General features: G+C 39.1%; 2 long non-coding RNA genes across 7 annotated transcripts in view; both read right to left on the bottom strand.

Moving 5' to 3' along the window:
- Positions 1-11611, bottom strand: part of LOC101851297 — a 79867-nt gene that overhangs the window by 21096 nt on the left and 47160 nt on the right. The window lies entirely within an intron of this gene.
- On the bottom strand, positions 1815-11604 carry LOC106013101. Of its 2 annotated transcripts, XR_001185241.2 has the most exons (3): positions 10940-11604; positions 7124-7226; positions 1815-2221 (listed from the first exon to the last, which is right to left on the bottom strand). It is a non-coding gene; the product is annotated as an uncharacterized LOC106013101 (long non-coding RNA). The 2 variants fall into 2 exon arrangements; XR_004859111.1 differs by lacking the exons at positions 1815-2221; positions 7124-7226 and adding an exon at positions 7248-7738.

Below are 11611 nucleotides of genomic sequence, written 5' to 3'. Positions count from 1 at the left end.
GGGGGGGGGGCTACACCTGGAGGCTATCTCGCTTATTACTGGACCGAATTTTACCAAATTTCACACATATAACAAGCATAGTAAGGAGTTCTAAAAGCCGCAATCAAATTTGAGAAAAAAGTTTCGTTTCCATGGATGCGCCGCCATATTGCATTTTATTGACATGTCTTACGTAATGAATACCGCACTTATCGCTCATGGAAATTGACTTTTTTTGGCATGCGTGTTCACAAACATTAGATCTAAAAATACGTCTGTTGTTTTTTTCCTAATCGAATTAGAAAATTTTTAATGAATTTTTTCCTGAGGTAGCATTCAAGTTTGCGAAAAATCCGTGAAAATCCACACTCCAGACACCACCAACAAAAATTTATTCCATATATCAAATATTCAACAAACAAATTTTTAGTATTACATCTTTTCTTCATTCTGTAAAAATTTAATGAAGATTGGATGAAAAATGGTGGAGTTATTCAAAAAAGTATAGAGATAAGTCGCATTTTGAGAAAACGGCCGATAAAGAAAAATAAAATACTGACTTTATGAGGAAATGGCGGTTACAAACATGCCCGGTACGGGAAAAAATACGGTTTTGGGGGGTTCTTATGCCATGAAATAGTTGTAGGAGAGGCTGACGAAGCTAGAAATGCCTACAACTCAAATTTCATGATTTTGAGCCGAATTTTGATTTCGCCCCCCTTAAAGATTTAAAAATATTCAACACAAAACCATTTCTTCACATTATAGTGACTACGACAGTTAACACAACTGAAATGAAACTAGCTGTAACAACCTTCACACTGAATCATCTTCAATTCACCATCATCTAGATGACCATAAGTCCCACAATGGAAAACATTTTCTTCTCCCTTCTGATTCACACGAGTACGTTTTACTTAAGCCATCAGAATCAAAGTGGCCATGAAAAAAAAAAAAAAAAAAATCATGATAAATAAGAAGAGGAGTGAGGGATCCTACATCTCGAACATCGCCAGAGGAATACAACCCATTATCACGAACCTGAGAACGAGAGAGCACTGCTCAGAAGAAGATAACTCGGAAAACATCTTCAAACCCCCTGGTTTTTCTTTTACGACATGTGAAAATCTGGCTATGTTTTGGCCGACCTTTCACATGCACAGGCAGCAAAACAACCAGACTAAAGGAAGGAGCAGGGTCAGAGGAAGAAGGAACATCAAGAGGTTGGGACAAGCCATCAAAGACTCAACAGAATTCTCTACTCTCCATGAACAAAAGAGACTTGACAATTGAAGGTATAATTTATCTTCAAAGTCCCGACCTCCCAACCGAGACATAAAAGAAACATTTTTTTAGACAAAAGCTCCAGTTTTGTACTTTCTTCAGGGGTCTGCTCAACCGGCGAGAACTGCAAATTGGGGAAGACAACTGACCTGGCCAATCAACCCCAGTTTCCAAAGGACACGGTTTGGACCGATGACCAGAGGGTAAAGTAAAGTTGTTCCCACATCTAATCCGGACATTGGGGAATGCCTTGTTAGAGAGACAACTTCCTGGGCCTCCGGCATATTCTGGTAGGGTGGCCAGTTCCTTTCCACACCGCCTTTATTTCCCCAACTCGAAGTCAGGTACCCATTACTGCTGGGTGGGCAGGAGGGGGCGAAAAAAAGCTGCCACAGCCTGAGTCCTTGAAATTTGAAAATATACATTTTTTTGTGCCTTTAATCAGTTTTTCAGTAATATTCACACAAAAAAGTGATTTAAAAGAACATAAAATGGGTTGAGCCACAAAAAGAAAATTAGAAAAAAAATTCATAGCCAAAAAAAAAAGCTGATTTCTTTGATTTTATAGTTTTGACGAGCGCCTGATTTCACCACAATGCCTCACATTTGTCATAAGTAATGTCCATTATGAGGATCTCACTAAAATTACTGGCCAGTGCCATCATGTCTTTAGTAGTATACGACAGATACTTCAAATGACCCAGCGAGTCCACACTGAAATCTACTACTCCACCACCGTACACAATGGAATGGAGCGTGGAGAGTGGACTCTACTTCAGAAGCATCTGATTATTTATGACCCCGATGCCTTTGGAGAAGATTATAGACATCCTTGGTAAGGACATGCTTCCCTTGTTCCATTTTTACAACCTTGACTATGTCCTGGGCCGAAACACTAGGACATCCCAGGAGAAGCTCTATCCCAGGTCTTTCTTGTCTCGGAAAATACAGCGAGAGCCTGAGGAAAACCAAGGGAAAAAAATCAAGTTTAAAGATACCATTAAAGTGCATCAGATCTACATCTTTGGACTTGCCAGTTAGTAGACTTACACAGGTTAGACTCAATTTTTATACTTGCATTTTTTTTTCTTTCTCTCTCTCTCTGCCTACTGGTGTCCTGATGGAAAATCAAGCCCACCTTCTCCTAAAATGACCATGATGAAGTTGATGGGGAAGTAAAACCCAAACACTTACCCTTAGTAGAAAACTGCCAATTTTTACCCTATGGCAGTTGGCAGCTCTAGTATAAGTTTCCTGCTTAACTCACTTGAGCCTATCCCCGTGTATTTACGGGTTGCGCATTATCGATCTATATTTCCGGCGTTTTTCAGTTACAAGCTATGGGAAACGATGAGCCAACAGTTGAACCACTTATTTCATTTCCTTAATAATTTGGTGAAGTTACATGTGATACTTTTATAGTTGTAACAGACTTTGTCAATCACCCCTGCACTGTGATAAATGATTTTATTACAAATTGAAGCAACAACAAAATTGCCTAACTCCAAGACATTGCCATTTCAAAATATTCAAAAAATAAAATCTGTTTGGACGAATAGCATGCAGTTTTCTTTTTCTGTGAGAACATTACTTTCTTTCTTTCTTTTGTTGTATTAAAAAAATTATGATAGCTTTCAGTCTTTTTGCAGTTAACGATTCAATATACCCCACAAACTGTCAGGCTGAAATAGTTGTTGGGTGAAAAATAGTTCAGGCTCAAGTGAGTTCAGAGCGATGCCTTTCTTATACTAGCAAGTTCGCGAAAAATAACATAGAGAGAAAAATGAAAAACTTTCCTGTTGGTATAGACATATTTTTTCATTTAAAGAATGTTAAGTTAATCTGCTTTCTCTCTAACACTGGTCAATAAAATTTTGAAAAATGGAATTTGGGTCGTAGAATTCGAAACTGGTGTCAGATTTTCTCTATCAGGTCGGGTTTCTAGAATAAAGGCACTATTTGTGGCCAGCCAAATGATGCGGCCACTTTCCTTATAGAGCAAATTACTCAGGTCTCGTTTCCTTTTCTAAATGGAAACCAAGCTCCCGTGATGCAATGGCATGAATCACACGTTCACAACAAAGATGGCCTCGATTAGCAGCAAAGTTTTAGAACGGCAGTGGTTTGAAGAATTTGGTCGATCAAAATATTTCAAATTGAAAACTTGACTGGTCACTTGTCCATGTTCATTACAAAGCTGTCCTATATCTTTATTCGATTATAGATTCATGTGATGAAGTAATGAATAAATATCTTTTGTTTTTTTGTAAGTGCTTTACGGACCTTGCAGCTGCATAAAGTCATTGTGCCGGACACAATAAACATCTTCAGTTGGTAGGAAATTTTGAATTTTACCCAGGCGGCGGCAGAAGCCTACTCTTATCCATTTTGGACCACCAACGGATTTTTAACGTACACAACTTGCACACAGGACTGCCAAGACTTTTCGCCCTTGTCCGAGAAGGCAAGGTGTAAATCTTTCCTACCAGAAGATCAGGGGTGTGGCTGAAAGACAGCACTGCCGTAAGCTGACAAACATTTTTTTTTCATTTTGTTGCCAACAATATTTTTATTTGCTAAATCAAGTCTGATCAGTAACCTCACTTGTGTGAAAAAATCCGGGAGACACTGGGACTAGTTTCAGAATAAATTCAAACTCAGATTGCAAAATCACTCTATTTTTCAACGTTAATGCTGATAAAAAACTCTATTTCTCGAAATTGCTCTTTCCAAAAAAAGGTGTTTGGTCAGCTTACGGCAGAGCAGTAAGGAGCCATGGAGTAGCAGTAGAAAGGCAGCAGAAAGAGTCAGGAGCCCAGAGGAGGGGGCAAAGGAGGTGAGGGGTGGGGGCAGAAACTGGAGACGAAAGCAGACGACAGAACATTGTTAGAGAGCAGGAAAGGAGGTGAAAGGAGAAATGGTCACAAATAGTGCCTTTACTCTAGTAAGATACGTCGCAATTTAAAAAAAAAAATCTTTGTTTCATTTAAACCCATAGAATCTCCCTCACTATTTGGGCTTAGGCATGCAGATCTGCGACTCATCCCAATTTAATTGGGCTATCCCGATTTTTTGCCTCAAATCTCAAGCATCCAGATTTTCCCGATTTCGATCACGTGTATCCTGATTTATTTATTTTTGTATCGTCTGTTGCGCGGGATTTTTTTAAAACTGACTCTGCCTTCTTCTCTGTCGCGGGTGGCACCCGTTAAACTTTATGTCAGCAGGAACTCGGAGCACTATTTTCCAAAATATCGATGCCTGATTTAGTTTTTCCACCCCTAGTTGTGTTGGAACTTTGGTCGCACATGTTGTTTTAACTTTAATGGAAGTAGTATCGATTTGGCATTCCCACTTGGGGCATTCTCAAGATTTACTTTAGTCTTTGCATCCACTCTCAGAATCTCTGACGATGGCTTTATAACTGTTTCAATTGCAATAGCGGCCTACAAATGATTATTCGTTCACTGTTACTTTCAAAACAAGCTTTGTCCGAGTTCTGGTTAGACGAGCCAGTCATCAAAACCCGTCGGTACAACTGTTTCATTTGAGCATTCGCATCACATGACATGACTTCAGCGTGTGAGTTACGCGTGTGTCTGAGACTGTTCGACGACAGGGTCAAGATAAGTTCATTTATTGTCAAGGGCCAACATAATTTCATTCATTCACGCTGGTAGAAAAGTCTTTCGGGACTTATTGGGGGGGGGGGGGGGGGGGGGGGGGGTGTTAGACACTTGGACTTAGAGTGCATGATGTGATTCTTAAGGATTTAACAAAAATAGAACACACACACACAGACACATGTACACACACAGACACATGTACACACACACAGGGCATATACATGGTTATATTTATCGGCACCCCAGGAAATTTTTTAGTCAGCTTGGCACCTTGGTGATTTGCCTTCATCGTGATTTGCCTTCATCGTGATTCGTCCTTCATCCCGATTTCTCCCGGTGAGAACCTGATTTTTAGATTTCATAGAGTGGCAGTTCCTGGCATGAGAATATGAATTTCGTCTGGAATTTGGGTCGTAGAATTGAAGTCTGGTGTTAGATTTTCTCTATCAGGTCAGGATTTTTAAAAGGACATATCACTTCTTTTTTTTTTTTTGGGGGGGGGGGGGGGGTTCTCTTTGATTCGTTTACACATAAACCCCTAAGATGTCATGTATATGAGTATTAAAAATAAAATTTTATTTCATTTTTAAAAATTTAAGTTCAGCTCATTATGCAACATCTTTTTCTTGAGAGAAATCATCATCTGTACAAAAGAATCATCACATGTGACTCTTTGAAATCCCACGGGGACGTTCAAATATAATCTTACACCTGGAAGAGGGGGTGTCTTTGGATCCTGTAAGAAAAGTGTAAGGGGGTTGTCTTGAACCAAAGTGGCAATATTTTTCCTTATAAGTAAGAAATGTTGTTTGGTAAGTGTTTTATGGCGGTCATATGAGCGCGCGGGACAAACCTAACATTTTCCGTCAGTAGGAAATTTTGAATTTTGCCCGGGTGGCGGCAGATGCCTACTCTTATCGATTTTGGACCACCAAGGGATCTTCAACGTTCGCAACTTGCACATGAAAACTCCAAGATTTTTCGCCCTTGTCCGAGGCTAGGTGTAGATCTTTCCTACCAAAAGATCAGGGGTGTGGCTGAAAGACAGCAGTAAGAAGGAGCAAAGGAGAAAAAAAGTAAAGGCGGCAAAAAGAGTCAGGTGTAAGATCATATTTGAACAGCTCTCATGTCCAACTAAAATGCCCTCTTTCAACTCAATTAGCACCACTGATGCATGGGAATTGCTTTTTCTGTCCAGACATTGTAGCAGCCTACCAGAAAAACACTGAAAATACTGTGGGTTGGCACTAAATTAAAAAATAGTTCACGAAATGACACAACCAAGTAGTAGAAACCACTAGCACATTATCTTTAACAAATGATCATCAAATATTTACTCCCGTTTGAAATTTCCTCGTGACCTTATTACACAATTTAAAAAATACTGTTTATCTTTCTTGCAATATTTTTATTACTGTTTGTGTAAACAATAAACTATACGAATGAAACGAGTTTGAATTTTAAGACAATATGTCATTTAAAACTGTGATATGGGATATTATGCAAATATACCACGCTCAGTTAATTGTCTTTCGCGAGAGAATAGAAGTTACTTCCCTTGTCTATTATTCTTATCTCCCCTAACTAATTCAAGGATACCTGAAATTGTGTGTGTATATATATATTACTAGCTGGGCCCCCTTTCGATGAAAGGAATGATCGGCGGTGCCTATACGTTCTTATACTAACCATTCTCTGATCGTCTAGGCCGGGTTTAATATCAACTAAAAGTCATTGGCCTACTATATTTACACTCAAACGGAATGGGGCAATAAATCTTGAGAGATGCAAACAATTATAAGGTCTAGATCTATACTCTCAAAACAAAACGCGCCTCACGAAATATCACTTCCCGATTTTCTAAAATTACAGAGCAGAAGCGTCGGCCTACAAAAGCGATTGGCTAAATAAAGAAATTTTGCTTTTAGCAGCAAAACTGTCTCAAAACTGAAAAAAACCAAGGGCGCCATGCTTTGGAAAATATTTTAAAGAATTTTTTGGCGAAAATCGCATGTCGATCGATGCAGCCATTAAAAAGCCTTTTGAATAGCAAAATTCGGCCACCACAAATAGATAATAGATGCGAATCCTGCAAAAACCTGATCTGATAGATGAAAACTAACAACATATTTGGGTTCAGCATTTCAATTTCCCAAAGAGTTAACAAATTATGTTGCTAAGCCTTTTTCATCGTTGACCAATGTAATTAAGGAAGTATACACAACTGCACCTACCTCTTTTGATGGAGTAGAGGTGTCATGATCAACCTTTACCTTGGTCAGAACAAATGACCAAGTCCCACTGACCTCTTTCAGTACAGCTCTCATTTGGGCTGAGCTGCCAGACAAGTACAATGGCATAGTGGTAATTTCTATATCAAGATGATTACTTCCTGTATGAAAAATATATTAGTCATAGCATTTACTAACATTCTATAACACTATTAGCTAAAACAATCCATGGTGTTGCAGTGTGGAACTTTTAGTTACTGCTTGACTACCTCCCAAGTGTCTAACTTGGAAGGATTGTGGATTAAAATTTCAGAAAAGCAGTTCTTTGCATATGCATAAAGAGAAAGTTTTGATGCTTTACGTACAGTGGAACCCTCAAAACTTCCGCCCTACGTTATGGGCTGAAAACAACATGGATAGTCCAAGAATTGCTGTAAATTGACTGCCGATAATGCTAGATCTACTCACCTGTACCCCCAACGCGTTCTAAACTTAGCTCATCTTGCCACATTCTAAATAATATTGCAGATATTTCATTAATATAAAAGGATTTTTCTATAAATGCAGGCAAATAAAACTCTGTCATAAATGAGTGGCCTTCAGGCCTGGGATTTTTGTCTGTAGGTGTAAGAAGAGGAAATTTATTTTAAATGAGATAGCTAAAGTATAAATAATGAAAGGAAAAATTCCTATATATATCTAATGATATAGTGTTCACATTTTGTTAATTGAACATATTCAATGGGCACATTTCCGGACAGCTGTTCATATATATATATATATGTATCAAGTGTTACACTAGAGTTGGATGAGGAAATGAACTATCTGCTTCAATTTTTACTCTAATGCTATCATTAAGCCGGACACTGACCACACAGGTCGATCGTAATAATCGTCGTACAATCATCGATTCTTAGCACAATTTGAACAGATCAAAGACTGATTGAGACTGGAAGACGAAAGTTGGTCTGATCAGTCAAGAACTGACAGAAGACTGCCAGCTCGCCTGAATTCAGGATGCTACATCCCTCTCCCCACCTTCCTCTGTGAGTTTACACCCTCCCTCAATCGCTACACTATCACTTTGTGACAATTAACATTTCAATAATGTTCCGTCAATTGCCACATCGCCATTCTGAGGTAATTAACGCTACCTTAAAAAACTTCAGAAGCTTCCGCTTTATGGTATTTATGCAAAATATCAAGTGTGAGACTTCCCCCTGTGTCACAACATCATTCTACATTGTTGCATAAACATGGAAGAACAGCGTGCTGATAATTCAAAAGAAACGCGAAGAAGAGGCAAAAATATGCTTGTCATAATGGATTGGCATAATGTTATGAACGACACAGAGTGTCATAATGGGTATGAACGAAACCCTTACCATGTAATTTACAGTTGTTTTGGGAAGTATTTTTAATTTTCACCCAACTAAAGGAAGTATTAGACTGTTTAAATTCTGATATTTTGATTTTTGTCATAAGTGTATTGGTGTGTATTTAAATCAGTGTTTTACTTTTGTGGAAATTGTTCAGAACAAACTACTTATTGTCCATTTAATATTTTCAGTGATAATACACTTTAAAATCTTAAACTTTGAATTCTTCCATTGCATATTTTGAGGAGAATCTTATAAATGAAAACCATTACATGTGAATGACAGAACAATTAGTTAATTTTTGGGCCCAAAGTTAGATTTGTCATAATAGTGGTGAATGTACCTTTAATCTATTCATAACATGCCCTATGACCAGTTTGCCTTGAAAAATAACTGTTAAATGGTCTTTTATCACTTGGCTACAATTCGATCAGAGAGTTATTTTCATAGACAATTCTAGTCAATGAAACTTGACAAAATTGACACCGGTAGTTTTCTGGTCACTTATTGTTCATTCATAACTATTATGACACAAAGTAATTTTGGGGGCTCTCGTGGCCTAGGAGGTTAAGGTGTCCAAATCCAGGTTACGACGGAAAAATTTTCTTCTCTGAATTTGTCTCTTTTCCCGCTCTCCAGCAATATTCTGTCATCTGCTTTCGTCTCCACTTTCTATCCTCACCCCCTCTCCTCCTTTGACCCTCCTCTGGGCTCCTGTCTCTTTCTGCAGCCTTTCTACTGATACTCCTTGGCTCCTTCTTACTGCTGTCTTTCAGCCACATCCCTAATCTTCTGGTAGGGAAAATCTACACCTAGCCTTCTCAGACAATGGCGACAAATCTCGGCGGTCCCGTGTGCAAGTTGCGCACGTTAAAGGTCCCTTGGTGGTCTAAAATCGATAAGAGTAGGATTCGGCTGCCATCCAGGCAAAATTCAAAATTTCCTACCAACTGAAAATGTTTAGTGTGTCCTGCACGCTCATATGACCTTATGTAGTTGCGAGTGCCGTAAAACACCAAAAAAATAAAAAGTGTTATATCATGTCGATTCTATGTATTTTTGGAAGTTGTTTGCTATGACTCAAAATATAACTTCAGCCAAGCTGAAGAAGGGAACTTTGATTATTCATAAATTTGTGTCAATGTTGTTATGAACAAACTTTTAGTTATTTCCGTCCTTTAAGCCAGAATTACACCAAGACCATTGCAGATCACTAGCAACGTGATTCAACCACGTAAGTGACAAAATTTTCGAAAATCGCTTTTTGATCCCTCTATGTTTTACAGCCTTTGATACACCTAAAGTTACGTTACTTTACTTTTCCGATCCAGAGGCCTTCTAGGTTCTAGCCCTTTGGCCTGTCGACATGGTAATGAATTTACAGGCTTTTATCAGCTGTGTTTTGTCACTGTATAAAGTATTTACGATAACTGGGGAGGAAGGTCGGTAGGTGCTAGACCTTATGTTGAAATCTCAAGTTTGAAAGATTAATGCAAAGTATTTTAATCCTTCAGTAAATCAATTTTCTATATCACACCACTCCCCAATTTCCACATGATTCAAAAGCCCAAGTTTTGAAGCCCACGGAAAATGAGAAGTTGAATTACGCAGATTCAGTGACTTGTTGGCGTGTTCACCTGTCATGTAGACGGAGCGCCCCAATCGACTGTGGCCTTTGTTAAAGTTAAAGCGGACTGGGGGGGTAACACCAAAACAAAGTGACTCAGATCAAACCCTATCGATAGCCAGAAGATTTTGCCAACACAGTTTGCATTATCTACCACTAGGTTGGGTAGTGTAGTTGAGAAAGGGCAAGATGACATCAAAGAATAGGAAACCGGTCATTTTGTCACACTCCAAATATGTGCGACGAAATGACTTTGCTCTCCAAAATTGTTACGGCTCGTAGAGTTTAGGAGGATCAGTGCCAGCAGTCCTTATTCTTTATCACCAATTCAAGCAAATAATCGTTGGGCCGTGTCCTCTTGTTTTTAAGCAATTTATGCCTGAAACTGCCCCCCCCCCCCCTCCCATAAAAACAACTCAACAAAACTCACCCAGTTATGAACGGTGTAGCGGATCAGGCAGGCACTACGACTCGCATCTCCCCCCGTCCTTCCACACACCACCTACCCCAAAAATCATGATTTGCGATTTCCATGACAATTCGCCTTTGATGTTTGCAACAATTTTGTGACAAAATGATCATCTCCATTCAACCTAGTTTATTTGAGGTGTGATGAGATGACTGTGACGCCTTGACTGCATCGGTGAGACGAAATGACCTTGTGACTAAATGACTGGTACTCAAAGAATATAATGTGTTAATACTGATTCAACCAAGTCTGTAAAATTTGTGGAAAGTTAAAGTAGACTAATTAACTAGATCTAGTTAATTAATCTAGATCTAGACTGATTGTTTTTAAAAACATGTCCTTACCTTGACAAAATCTTGACGTATAAAAACTGTGTCAGTCTCAGCAGCCAATTTTTCCATTGCGTTTTCCAACAGTTCAAATGATGAAAACGTCTTGCCGACAGTAATAGCCATTGTTGAATCATGCCAAGTCAAGGTCGAAGAAATGAAACTTCAAACTTGGCTTTACGCCTACAAGTCCACACTCCAAACGGGACCTTTGATACGACCGGGGCCAACAGATGCGACCTATGATATGACCAGGGCCAAAACAGGTTTCAGTCAACAGGGCCTAACCTTAGTACGGCTAGACTGGCAGGCTAGCCGTACTTAAGTAGGCATAAGGCTAGACGGCTAGGCTAGCTGTACTTAAGTACGGCTAGCTACTCATAGGCAAGCCGTCTAGCCGTCATCTTGCCACTTTGAATTGCAAACTAGAACTAGATCTTTCTACATTCAGGGTGCCGCGAACTTTGTTATTCTAGGCCAAAGGGTGACAATAATCTGGTCATTTTTCTGCCTTCCAAACCGAAACACTTACACAATTCATTATTCGTTCCGCGATAAATTGAAAAGTGACGACCCATTATTTGATGCATTCAAAATACAGCAAAGTAAGATATGGCTGTAAACAAGGAGAGAGGAGACACCAGCCTGAGCCCACTATGCCCAAACTGATACTAACACAAACTAACT

This window comes from Aplysia californica, unplaced genomic scaffold (assembly GCF_000002075.1).
Source record: "Aplysia californica isolate F4 #8 unplaced genomic scaffold, AplCal3.0 scaffold00657, whole genome shotgun sequence".
Taxonomy (NCBI): Eukaryota; Metazoa; Mollusca; class Gastropoda; order Aplysiida; family Aplysiidae; genus Aplysia; species Aplysia californica.
This window is presented reverse-complemented; position numbering and strand designations above follow the sequence as displayed.